Consider the following 12,841-nt stretch of genomic DNA (forward strand, 5'->3'; position numbering starts at 1 on the left):
TTTCAACATTTTACTGCAACCACCTAGTGCCGATATAAATGTACCTTTTCATGTGCACACAATAGTTTTATGAGACTGTAAAAGCGATGGCTTGACCTCTCCATGGCTCACCACCAGGTGTTTGCTTTGATCAAGACAAAGACTTAATTTGTATCCATGTCGCTACATTTGTGGGTGGAAATTTCTGCATCTGCTCCACTCACATTCTAACACAGGTGTTAATGCACAATCTGCTCTTTTTATCTCATGTGCAGCCGGTTGTTTTTTTTTTTTTCCTTTTCAGGAGGACATAAAAGAAAGAAGCAATGAATGGAAGCCAGATAATTGAAGTCTGGCCATAGAGAGTACAGACCGCAACCTTCGAGCATGTAGCGTGGAGAAGAGGGGAAAGAGGTGCAGAAAAGGAGAGTGTGAGGTTGTTAGTGAAGGGGAGGGAAACGGTTGGATGCGGGGTGGAGAGTGAGCACAGCTGGAGTCCAGTCTGCAGCTTTACTCACGGCTACACCAGATGATGGGTGGAGAGGTCACACGTTGAGGGAGCTTTTACCGTGCCAGAGGCTATCAGCCAGGTTCCGCTTTTTAGAAAATGAATGCACGGACGGGAAGCTGCTGCCGGCTGAGGTAACTTCAAAGTGCTCACCTCCATCTTTTATCTGACTTACTAGAAACCTTCCTTACAGTCACTCAACATGGACAACAGTAAAGCCCCGCTTCCAGATCATACTAGTGTAATAAGGGTTGTAGCAATCATCGGCATCTGTTGATATTTGATCCTTTATTTTTCTTATTATTTCTCCTGATAATAATATTATAGGATGAAGGCTCCAAGAGAAAGGTTTATACCTCTGAGAACACACACACACACACACACACACACACACACACACACACACAACAAATGAATGATGTAAATATACTAGAAACTGATATGCTTTTCATGTAAACTGTTAAAAAATACTGGACTCTGGTCGATAAAAGGCTGCAAAGAACACAGAATACCAAACAGCATTTTATGGCCTGTGTTGTCAATATCCACATACATTTACTGTAGTGTTTTTTTCTATATTCATGTCGTTAGAAAAAGCATGCAAAATTCATGCTTTCATATGTGAAATCAGATTGGAAGTCATTGCAATTTAAAGTTAGTTTTTCACACATGGAAATGCTAGGAATCAAACCCCCAACATTCCGGTTGAGAGATGACCGACTCTACCGCTGAGCCACAGGCCGAGTGCAAAAGATTACCATGAAGTAATATTAATCTTGTGTTAATCACAGACCTTATTTCAGTCACCTTGTTAAGAAATTTAAAAAAAGAAAACGAATAGACTTCAACACAGAAGTCTAGTCTAGTCAAAATGTAAGAATGTTTCATCTGGGGTTTTTGGACTCTTCCTGGAGCCAACTGTACTGTCGGGATGATGCTGAGATACATTGCACACAAAATATGCTCATGCGCACAAACTGCCCAACTTAACACATCTCTGGTTTGGTGACTCTGTCTGCATATCGAGCGATCCTGCAGAGCATGTCAACTCCAAGGCTGAGAGATTGATGGTTTAGAGTCTGTATTTGTTTGTGGAGAAGAAGTCTGATAAACTATCCATGTCCTTCACATCAGTAGATGTTTTTTAGAGGTGCGCTATGTTTGTGTTCATGTAAGATAAGAGAGAGCGAGAGAGGAGAGAGAGAGAGAGAAGGAGAAAGAGGGAGAGTTTGTGTGTTTTTTTGAAGGGATCTCTCAGCCTAGGCAGCCTTGTCAGACTGACAGAGCATTGATGCTAAGCGCTTGTATTAGCATTTTATCAAGTGACCTTCCTGCTCTCCAGCCTGCCTCTGAAAAAAAACTGTTTTCTTTTCCACTCCAGCCTTCAGTCATCCTTCCGAAAAGACACGAGAACATAGGATAGATCACTATCCCTCTGAATATCCAAACAATATCAACTCCATGTGTATGCAGCCCTGTTTATGTGCTGTGTGTACATGCAGTGCAAAGAGGGCATAATTAACTGTTTCACCTCCAGCAGCAGCTTTCTGATGCTCTCCCAGAGGCACATTATTGTTGCCTCAGCTGCCTGATTGTTAATTACTCCTCTGGTAATTAGTGCTCGTCCATAATTGGGATAGGGACTCCTGACTGTCATCCACCCACGATGCCCTTTGTTGATTGTGTTCATTGTTGGACGGGTGCACACAAACACACACACATATATAAGACACACACCGTCAGTCATGCTGCCTTCATGTTTCCGTGCATGCAGCTGTGACTGATGTTGTCACAGGACACAAGGGGATGAGTTAAAGTTCATCCTGCACGCGGGATGCAAGAACAATGGAGGATCTACAGGGACGATGGGTTTGGGGTTTGATGCTCACTGCACTGCCTTGAACACACTCCCATCATCACCATTATTGTGGAGCTTACTTTTTAGTTTTTAACCCGGATTCAGAAATATGAATCTGCAACAAAAAAGTTTTTTTTTAAGTGCAGTATCAAGGCCAGATTTGTGAAATTTTCCTCATTTTTTCACTCAGGAGAAATCACTGCCATCTTGAATCAAGGTGAAGTTCCTCTCATCAAGGCTGAGTGCCTTTTGACTGACAAAGTAAAGGCTTTTTGTATTTATCCTTCTTTCTGCTATTTAAGAAATGTTCATGTCTATTTAAAACATGCTTAAGCCTGTTTTTTTTACACACATTAGTCAGAGTCAAAGCTCATTCAAGACAAGATGTAGATCTCAAAGATCATTCCCTAATTTGTATACTCCTCGTCTGCACACATGGTTAATAAAGTAAATCAAAGCACCTCACAACAAAGAGCGAAACAGCGCCCTTTCTGTCAGTTTTCTTTTAACCTTTGTCTTAATCGGAACATCAATGTTGTTTCTTTTCTCTTGTTTTTCATCATCTGTGGTTATCATCTTTGCTTTGTTTGTGGCCAATGTTTAATTCCTTGAAGGACAAAACTAACCCGTGCTGGCTTTTTTGACGCAACTTGTTACTTCACAGGCATTTAGTCAACTGAAAGTCTTAGAAATTATAACTTTACACCAATAAAATCTCCTGCAGCTGATGGTACTGTACGTGACAGGGCTGTGTGGTATGGTTAAAGTCCTGCATTCGTTTTCTGTACCAGCCTATGCATTGAAAGGTCATCAGAGCTGGAGCCAAATCGGTTTACATCGGCTATGAGACTGTTGGCTCCCTGGACAAGTGACCAATAAACCCCATGGCCCAACAAATCCACTATCCTCAAACTCCCGACTGACTACTTAGACTGTATCAAAACAAAACAACCACAAGATGGTTTCACTCAGTTTGAACAATCCAGAAAAACTTTCATGAGCCAGGTTATGACATCACACGGTATCATACTGCTTGCTTTCACCATTACTTATAAAGTAATTATTACTTATAAACAACAGCAAAGACTTGCATCAGACTTTAGTATTATTTGTGTGTTTTTGTATTTGTCTGATGGACAAGGATATTGGCCAAAGCCTTGATATGATTAGTGTAAGTGTTACTACAAACATCCACAGGAGTCAGTACAAAAGTAATCATATCTAAGGCCACACTTTAGTCTAGTAAAGTGCTGCAATTTTTTGTATACTGTGCAAAAAACCGCTCATAACCCAACCCCCTAATCCTTTAATGACCACAGTAATGACAATTACTTAAGTAAATGGAAGTCAATGAACTAAAAAAACACCTGATCTCAGCCAATAAGTTAATGGAAGGTAATTATACTGTGTCCGGCCAAGCTGAGCGCGCTCCAAAACAGAACCAGTACATTAGGATGCCTGCTGCAAGCGTACACACATTAGCATTACAGGACCCCGGGGCACTCACTGTATACCTGCTTTCTTTTGGCTTAGCCTGACAGATCGACCTGTCTTATTAAATCTACAGTTATTGACTCTTAGTTGTGTGTGTGTGTGTGTGTGTGTGTGTGTGTGTGTGTGTGTGTGTGTTTGTTCGTGTGTGTGTGTAGCCTGCAGGAAGTTGTAGGAGTCTGCAGGTCCACTGCTTGACCTTTTATCACATCACCTCTCTGATTAAATCCATGTAGAGCTCAGATAAGGAGCAACGAGGCTCTACACTCTGTGGAGGAAAATCTATAAAATCCTACAGTCAGGGGTCTCCAATAGAGTTTGAATGTGTGTCACGTTCAGTTACAAAGTAAAAGAAATAGACAATGAGTGTGTGGACATATTTTAAATGTACTAAATATTAACAAATATATTCACTGATTGAATTTTTAAAAAACTGCTTAGGTAAGCATTTGGTTATAGACTAAATCACACTCTAGGGATGTTCATTTTCTGATGGGAATATTTAGTAGTTGTTTTTTGGCTGGCCTACCTGTAAGGTTGTAAATAAATGCTCAATACTTTAATACTTTTTGATACCATGTTAAAAAGGTCTTCTTTATTTTATTTATTTTTTAACAGTATTAAAAAGTAACAAAGCTTTAAAAAGCTAAAAATCTTCCAATATTTCAAATTCAAAGCTGCTGCGAGAGGAAAGCCCAATTCACACATAGTCTGTGCGCATCGTGGTCCGTCAGCACTCGGTTGTGCTTGGCTGCCACTCTAGTCAATCATTGTGTTCACACGGGGCGCGCTGCCGTCCGTCTCCGGAGCGTGTCACCGACGGCACTACGCTCTGCTCCGTTTCAAATACGCAGCGAGTCTATTTTCGCCGGAGTGCGCTGCAGGAACTCGTCAAGCTGGACAGAATATGACAACCCGGACAGGAAGTCAGACAAGGAAACGCACAGAGCATCCGGTCAATTTCAAAATAAAACACAATATACGGATTCTCGATTGTATTTTTCATCACTTTATCAACATGACGTCAAAACAGGCACCGAATTAACAACAATGCATCCTCAGAAAGACAAAGCAACATGTTGTTTGCATGTTTTTCTCTTTGTTCCCGCGGGATCTTGTAGTTCTCCTGTGATGTGTCATGGGTGCGCTGACGTCCCAGAAACGGCTCCAGTGTGAATGGGCGCGAGCCGTCCGACGGAGCAAAACCGCGGCGCTGACGGACCGCGGCGCGCACGGGGTATGTGTGAATTGCGGGTTAGAGAGAAAGCAGCAGTGGTCTGTTCAAATTCAACTCTGGGTTCAACTTGATAATGAGTCTAAATTGCACATATACCTCGGCAAAATTACAGTACCAAAACTTTGCCAATTTGTGCAATACAGACATAGTGCTGGAAGTTACTTACATTTTTTCATTAATAAGAACAATAAATGACCCAATATTATGAGCATAGGACTTCCTATTTCTGTTGCAATGGAATGGAAACGGATGAATTGGGTACTGAAGTTGAACAATCTGGTATCATGACAACCCTAGTTTCCAACTCATGATCGCAGTTTCCTTGAAATTATGAACCTTGCTTACCAAGCCAGTACTAGCATTAGCCGTTAACTTAGAGCGTGTAAAGCCTTGACTCTTCTCCAGCCGGACCCTGTAATCCAAATAAGGTCACCTCTGGGAGTAATTAATGTATCAGATACCAGACTGAAGGTGCCCATCCACGTTGCCAATCAATAAGGATCGTTGGGCACTTGTACCGTCTGGCTTTGAAGATATTCAGACCGGAACTGTAAGTGGCCATGAATCATCTACACATCAAGACGTTCAGAGGAGATGGAACAGCTCCTTCTGTATAAGTACAATTCTTACACTTAAGATCAAAATATTTCATTTGAAAACCTTGCAGTTGTTGCGGTTAGCTGTTTGTATGTGCAACCAGCACAACGTTCATTGCAAATACATTTCTTTGGAGTCATTTGAATTTTTATTCTGTCTTCTTTTTTTTTTGCTCTTTCAATAAGAAATGCAATGCCAGGTTTACTTCAGCTTTGTGTAGCCTTACACACATAATACCACCAACAACAACAAGAACACTATTAATTATAATTTAAAAAATATCAGTATCAGATCTGAGAAAAAGTGGATGGTGCAACTCTACTTTCAGAAAAGCAACCAAATGGAGGATTACTACGGTGGTGTGCTCCACTTCTTGTTGTTGTCTAGGATGATTTAACGCAAGATAATAGATTGAATACGACAGAAATATTAACATCTATCTCTGAGACTAAACACTGATATTTTTCCCACATATATGACATTCATAAAGTGTCCAACAACGGGCTCTTATTAGCCCCACTAGTTTTAAAACACAAACTTACAATCAGGAAAATTAGTTCATAAACAGCTGATAAAACCTAGAAAAGTATGAAATGGCTTGTCATGAATCCATCATATTTACACGCTCATTTAAATAAACGGATACACGTTAAGATGCCTTGGCGATGTTCCTTTGCACATGATTGAGAAAGAAATGGAAAAACACTGTCATAATTAGTGTTCGCTGGTAAATCGAATCCATAAGTCAAGATTCTTATTCCACTTAATGAGCCAATCATTTCCGCCTCAAACCATGCACGCCGAACATTATGCGAGATAAGCAGTTACAGGTTTTAAGGAGCACTAATACATGTCTTGTGGGGGGGGCTTAGTGAAAGCACCCATGACAATTTAAATGGTTTTCCAGTCATGTGACCCTCTTGAAAAAAAAAAGACTCCAACTAAGTCGGTTTCCATCAACTATTTATGTAAAGCAAGCCTGAGGTTCATTATACATATTCTCCATTCCTGGAAAACAAAGAAACTGCTGCTAGTGCAAATAAGACAATTTTACCGTATTCATTAACATTAACTGATTGTCGTCTGGAAACGAGCCAGAATTCCCATCAGCCCCGGAGGCATTTCCAGTCATGGCTTGGATGCACCTGCCTGCTGAAGCCCAGTCAACCCCAAAATGTTGCTCTGAACGACTCAGAGAAGCATGCATAAGACTCCAGGGACCCCCACAGGGAAACGAAGAATAACTTCACTGCCGAGCATTTCATTAACTAAATGGCATCACATGGAGAGAACAGAAAATAAAGATGAATGTGGTCATTATTCTATTGCCTCATGGTTTTAAATTCTCCCATCTTGGATATAACATCATATCTACTGACAGAAATCTGATCAACTGGTATTGATCCATGAAAAATAAGACAGACACCAAAGTTATAGTCCTAAAGGGCAGTGTCCAGTCTGTCCGGATAATTCCCAAAGGTAAGGTCGGTTCAGCCTGGTAGCTGTTTCCCCTCAATTTGATTCAGGTAATGACGGTGTTTAGTGGGCATCTGGAGGGTCAGAGCTTTAACCTTGAGAAACAATGTTTATCAGAAAACAATGCATCAAGATGGTACGGTCAAAGTGTAATTGAAAAGGAATTCATTAAGATCAATATTGGTAAATCAAAATTACAAAAATTTGAAATTGGCTGAGATTGAATGCTCAACGCTTTAAAACCGAGGTTGGATATTAAAGTGATCATGATGTCATCTTCCATAACCACTGTGAGATCATCAATATAGAATTATTATTCATATAAAAGGTTATGTATTGTTTAGCTTACAAACTAAGCCATTAGACCTCCTTACTTTGCGATACATCTAACTATTGGTCACTTTGTATTCCCATTATGTGAGAGAATTGTACACAGCATTTAAGTTGCTTTAAAACCGTTAGCACTTCATTTGCCATCGTAATAATATGATCTTTATGCAAGTTCTCAAATGCCGTTCCTATTTTAATATCTACCACAGTGTGCAAACACTTGCGTTGACCAATGACTGGCAACTACAACAATGAGTTTATCTATAGAAGAACTTTCGGCCAAACCGACATGTAACCAACAACGGTAAAATAGCGTCAATATCAGCAGTGCATTACATTTATGCAGGAACCTTCTTTGGTCTCCTAAAGCTAACATTAGCTAGCTAACGTACTTGGGCGGTTCTAGGCAGGGGCCAACAGGGACCAGTGTCCCTGTAACACCGAGCTTGGTCCTCCCTGTGGCCACCCCTCCAAAAGGAAGAGCACATACACAGTAACTCAACAACCGGACTCAAAATCTATCATTAAATACTGTTACTGAAACAAATATAAAACATGGTATTTAATGATTTGCGCTATGTTTTGGCATATCATATATATATATATATTTTTTTTAAAGCGATCATCTTTGTCTATTTTTCACCTGGTTTTAATGTTCCCCTCTGACAAAACAACTGGCCCCAGTTTGGCCCCCTCAGTAAAAGTGGTCTAGAACCACCACTGCTAAGGTAGATTACATTCCGGCAAAAAGCAATAACAGATTATCGACTTTTGGCCAGTTGACCACATTGGGTTCGGTGTACATCACACCTCTGTTCTTTCCGACGCCCAGGATGCTTATTCCCACCAACAGAGCGCAAGCATGAGGAGCAGGATGCTAAATGCATTTCACTTTCAGGCCACCAGTGTCAGTCAATTTTCTAAAATTTCCACATAATAGGCTACCTTTAAATTGAAAAGAGCAGATTTTTCTTCTAAGAAAATATAACCAAAATGAAAATGATTGGATTTGTAAGAAATGATTAACAAATAGGCTATACAGTATTTGCAGCTTAAATTCCTAGTTTTGAGGAAATCAACATCATAAGTAGAACACTGATGCAGGTGAAGTGAAATCTGTTGGCTGCTGTAGGTGTAGAAGTCTATGGATGAAGACTGTGTGGGTCATTAGGGCAAATAATAAACAGAAGAATGTTAGTTTAAAATCAAAATTGAAAACCACACACTCACATATATTTTCAGGAGGAGGCTACTTCAGGTGCAACACTGACTGGTGATGCAATGAAAAAGACACTAGGTATCGTTTTCTGTCTTCTCAATGTATTGCACATTTTTAATTTGTTTCATTTTGTCTTTCGATCTTGTGCGGACGACTTACTCAGAGTTGCTTTGTGAGCGCTTTCACCTCCTCCAGCCCATCAGAGAGAAGAAGTCCTGATCCTGGGGTGGATTCAGGTTCAGATCCAGAACGCAGGTTTGAAGACTCGCGTCTCCGCAGATTGAAGGATCTGATGTGAGTTGCAGACCAGGGATCCGTGAAGACCGCCAGACCCGGAGGATTGATGCACTGATATCAAATCTCACACTGGTCGTTCATCAGGCTAATAAACTCTTCGTCCTCCCCTCGTGCTGGTCTGAGGGGGTTAAACCGGAGGATCCCGGATACACGACCTCTTTCTTTGCTGGGGTTCTCCTTGGGAACTGTGGTGCCTTCACGAGCAGCTCGTAAAATGAACACTCAAGGTAGAGGAAAGTGGATAAACCACTAGAATCGGTTTTCATTCATGACAAGTATTTTAAAGTAGCCTGATAATAATGTGGTTGTAGTGTTATTCATATATAAAATGAATGTTCAGAAAATACATTACTGTCAAGTCTTTTTAAAAAATCAAAAGGCTAAGATCTGCTTTTTTTTCATGTCTGTAATGGTTTAAAAAGCAACACTTTTATGTTTCTTTTGAATAAATAAAATACATAGTAACATTTTTGAAAGTGTTTCAGTAGCCTATTTGTACGATGAATGCAAACACATGATTCACCTTTTCAATCTGTTGTTATGTGAGATGTATTAGGCATAATGTGTTATTGTTGTATTATTGATGTATTATTCACGTGCAGTAGGCATAAACATACCATTTCAACATCGATCTAATAACACTGTTTGTCTATTTTCAAAGTATCTGTTGCGTTTTCCCGTGGCACGCTCAAATTCTCCTATTCCTGGCAGCAAGTGAAAGCAGCACTAGCCATAGGACAATCGCTCTCACTCTGCTCCTGATTGGCTCAGATGAAACAAGCTGGCTGTGGTCACACTCTGCCCATATGTCCCCCTCCTCAGCCCCCTCAAGATCATGGTGGTGCTGTCTGTCTGTCAGTATATGAGACAAGTCTGACCCTGATGTGTCTGGCAGCTACTGGCTCCTCTTCTTCCTCATAGGCTACTCTTAATGGCCAAAATATCGAAATCCCAGTATATTGTAAAAAAGTAAATAGAGTTTTTCTACATTTTAATGGGGAGTTGCAGCTTTACCAGCCCAAAGAATTGCATTTAGTGTTATCCCTTTCACTTTTACAACAGGAGACGTTAACAGATTCCATCTGAAAAAATATGCAAAACTGGTTGTAATGTCTGTCATTGTGACAGAAAGGTTGTGTGTTCAAATGCATGTTTTATTATTGAAAGGAAGCATTCATTTAAAAAAAAAAAAAGAGGCTACATTTGCATTGTATAACTTAGTTGGTCAAATCCCTGAGCAAATATTAGAAGCTCAGTTAACTCACATGTTTATGGTAGCAGGAGAACTTTAAACCTGAACACGCTTCAAATAAAAACTCCAATCATTCTTTGTGTGACATTATAGGCCCTTGAGTTTAATGTGATTGTGATATTCAACACTTAACAAGATGAGATTGATTGTGTAGTAGCTTTGTGTTTTTTGCTGAGTAAAGACATTTGTTCTGTGCGTAGTGGACTTTCTCTCTGCAGACCGAGGCTATCGTCTCTTTTATAACTATGCTTCCAGCCTTTAACCTGGGGACTCTCTTTTGTTGCTCGACCACACTATTGTGAACTTGTGGATAGTTGCCTGGAAACAGAAAAAAAAAAAAAAAACCTTACCTCCCATGGTCCGAGGGCAACCACGGTAACTGATATCACCAGAGGACAGCCACTGTTTACTCCCATCCATGGAAACAGACCCCTGCTGGTGTCTTTTCACAGGGGATGTGGATACAGTGACACAGGATGTCAGCAATCTATCTTTTTTAACATGGCACTGATGTTTATTCAATATAATTCTAATTACTAAAGCATGTTAAAAAGAGCCCCAAATCATGAATAATGCCTGACATATAACTAAATCACGTTTCATTGATTCTTGTTGTTTTCTTCTGACATTATTCTAACAACTTTATACTTTTTTTTCTTGCACTTGATGAACTTCAGTCTGGGATTCTTACCCTATTAGCCAGAGGTTAAAGAGCTGACTGAGAGCCCCACTGCATGTTCCTCCTTCCTCATCTCCTTCCTCTTTGTTGTTTATACCTATTTCAACTGAACACATCCACATGCACACACACACCATCTCCTCATGTGGTGTAAGTGGACAGGAAGAAACCATGTTGTGACAATTAGCTTTAATTCACTTGTGTAATCTCGACATTCCCCTTGTCTCCCATGTTGATCCTTTAATGTTTGAAGGCAGCGGAGCATATGGCCTCAGTAAAGTGCAGACAGGGCAGGAATTTAAGGCTTAGGAATCATTAACAGTTTAAAGAAAGGAAAAGAGATTATTTTCACTGGTGCTCAGAGACCCTGCAGCTTGTGGAGCTTCAAACTGCAGTCACTAAGTGTTACCGCAACAGTTCATTAAGTCTCTCACTGACAGACCATCAGGACCTCCACACTGTGAGTGAGCTGGTAATTCAGTAATTCGGTTTACAGCTCAGCTCAGGGATGCTGCTCACTAGGTTATAAGGTAGTAGACAGCCATTGGTTGAGATTCCAAAATGTCCTGTCACTGATATCCATTTAAACGCTTAAATGTAGGCTTCATAGCTCATATTTCATATTTGATTTGATTTGCTCATTTCAGTGTATGGTTCCAACACAATAACACACAACGTGAAATATTTTCTCTTAATACTGAAACACTGTCGAGCAAACAGGAGCAGGGAGAATTTAAAAAAAAAGATACTGTTGGCTAACCCGTTGTTTTACATTCATTTTCATTCAATACATTCATTATTTATGTGAAGACATGAAAACAAAACTAAACACAGGCTATAAGGTTTTCAGTAGCATATTGATCTAACAGAAAATACAGGGAAAACAACAGGTTTATCCCAGGATCATTTCTTTCTGTGAAACTGCCCTGCCCTTTTATTGTGTTTAGATTTGCTAACATTGTGTTTTTTGCTCATACTGTGTATTTGGACAACCTGCTGCTATAATGCCACAATTTCCCAGTTTGGGATCAATAAAGTAATTCGATTCTATTCTATTCTATTCTGATGTTTAATACGGGGAAAGGATGAAATAAGACTGTATGAATGAAAATGAATATATAATTTCAACTATAGCATGCATACAGAGTAACAGTAATAGGACACATGCACCAGCAAATAATTATATTCTATTTTTATACAGCATGCATTGAAAAAAAAAATGATCACAAGCAAAGCAAGCTATAAGTGGAATTATTTAAAGTTGTTTTCATGGTTTTCCTTGTTTTTATTCTAAGAAAATGTGATCAAAAACAAAAACCTATAGCTGTTTTTTTTTTCACTCCAATTTGTGTTAGTGTCTGACAAAGAAATTAAACGTTGCACTTTACTTCATTGATGTCCTGAAGAGCAAGATTATTTTTCAGATATAGACCTAACCTTCTTACATTGTTTGCTTGAAGACAACAATTGTTTTCATACCTTTTGCAAATCAAGAGCTTTGCCTCCTGAAAGATTTTTGTTTCATGGATCTGTATGGATTAGTGAGCAACTGTACATTTCAAACATGTAAATCTTAAATAATATTAGATAGTAATTTAGCAAGTTTTTTAAAATTTAAATGGGTCAGTCTAACATAATGATGTTATTCGACCCCATTCATCTAAAGTTTAGATTAATATCAGATCAAAACATATCAACTGTTTATGTACACTGACCCACACAACTAGTTTACTACAGGTCATACATGTCATACATTTGCCCTGAAGATGCCCTGTTTTGATTTGCCTCCTGAAAGTTTTTTGTTTTTGATTTATGGATCAGTATGTACGGTGGCCTTGAAGTGCAAAACACAACAGCAAATAAAAAAACACAACAACAAATTACAAAACACATCAACAAAGAAGAAAACACAACAACA

At 39.4% G+C, this 12,841-nt stretch overlaps 1 protein-coding gene across 3 annotated transcripts in view; it reads right to left on the minus strand.

Moving 5' to 3' along the window:
• si:dkey-91i10.2 (uncharacterized protein LOC555224 homolog) overlaps positions 1-9,292 on the minus strand; it is a 64,067-nt gene extending 54,775 nt beyond the window's left edge. For 2 of the 3 annotated variants that reach the window (XM_065962070.1, XM_065962068.1), the window contains exon 1: positions 8,855-9,292. The gene's annotated coding sequence lies outside the window, so the exon portion shown is untranslated. The remainder of the gene's footprint in view (positions 1-8,854) is intronic. The other variant, XM_065962071.1, reaches the window with a different exon arrangement.
• Between the last annotated feature and the right edge of the window lie 3,549 nt (positions 9,293-12,841).

Source organism: Labrus bergylta, chromosome 13 (assembly GCF_963930695.1).
Source record: "Labrus bergylta chromosome 13, fLabBer1.1, whole genome shotgun sequence".
In the NCBI taxonomy this organism is placed as follows: domain Eukaryota; kingdom Metazoa; phylum Chordata; class Actinopteri; order Labriformes; family Labridae; genus Labrus; species Labrus bergylta.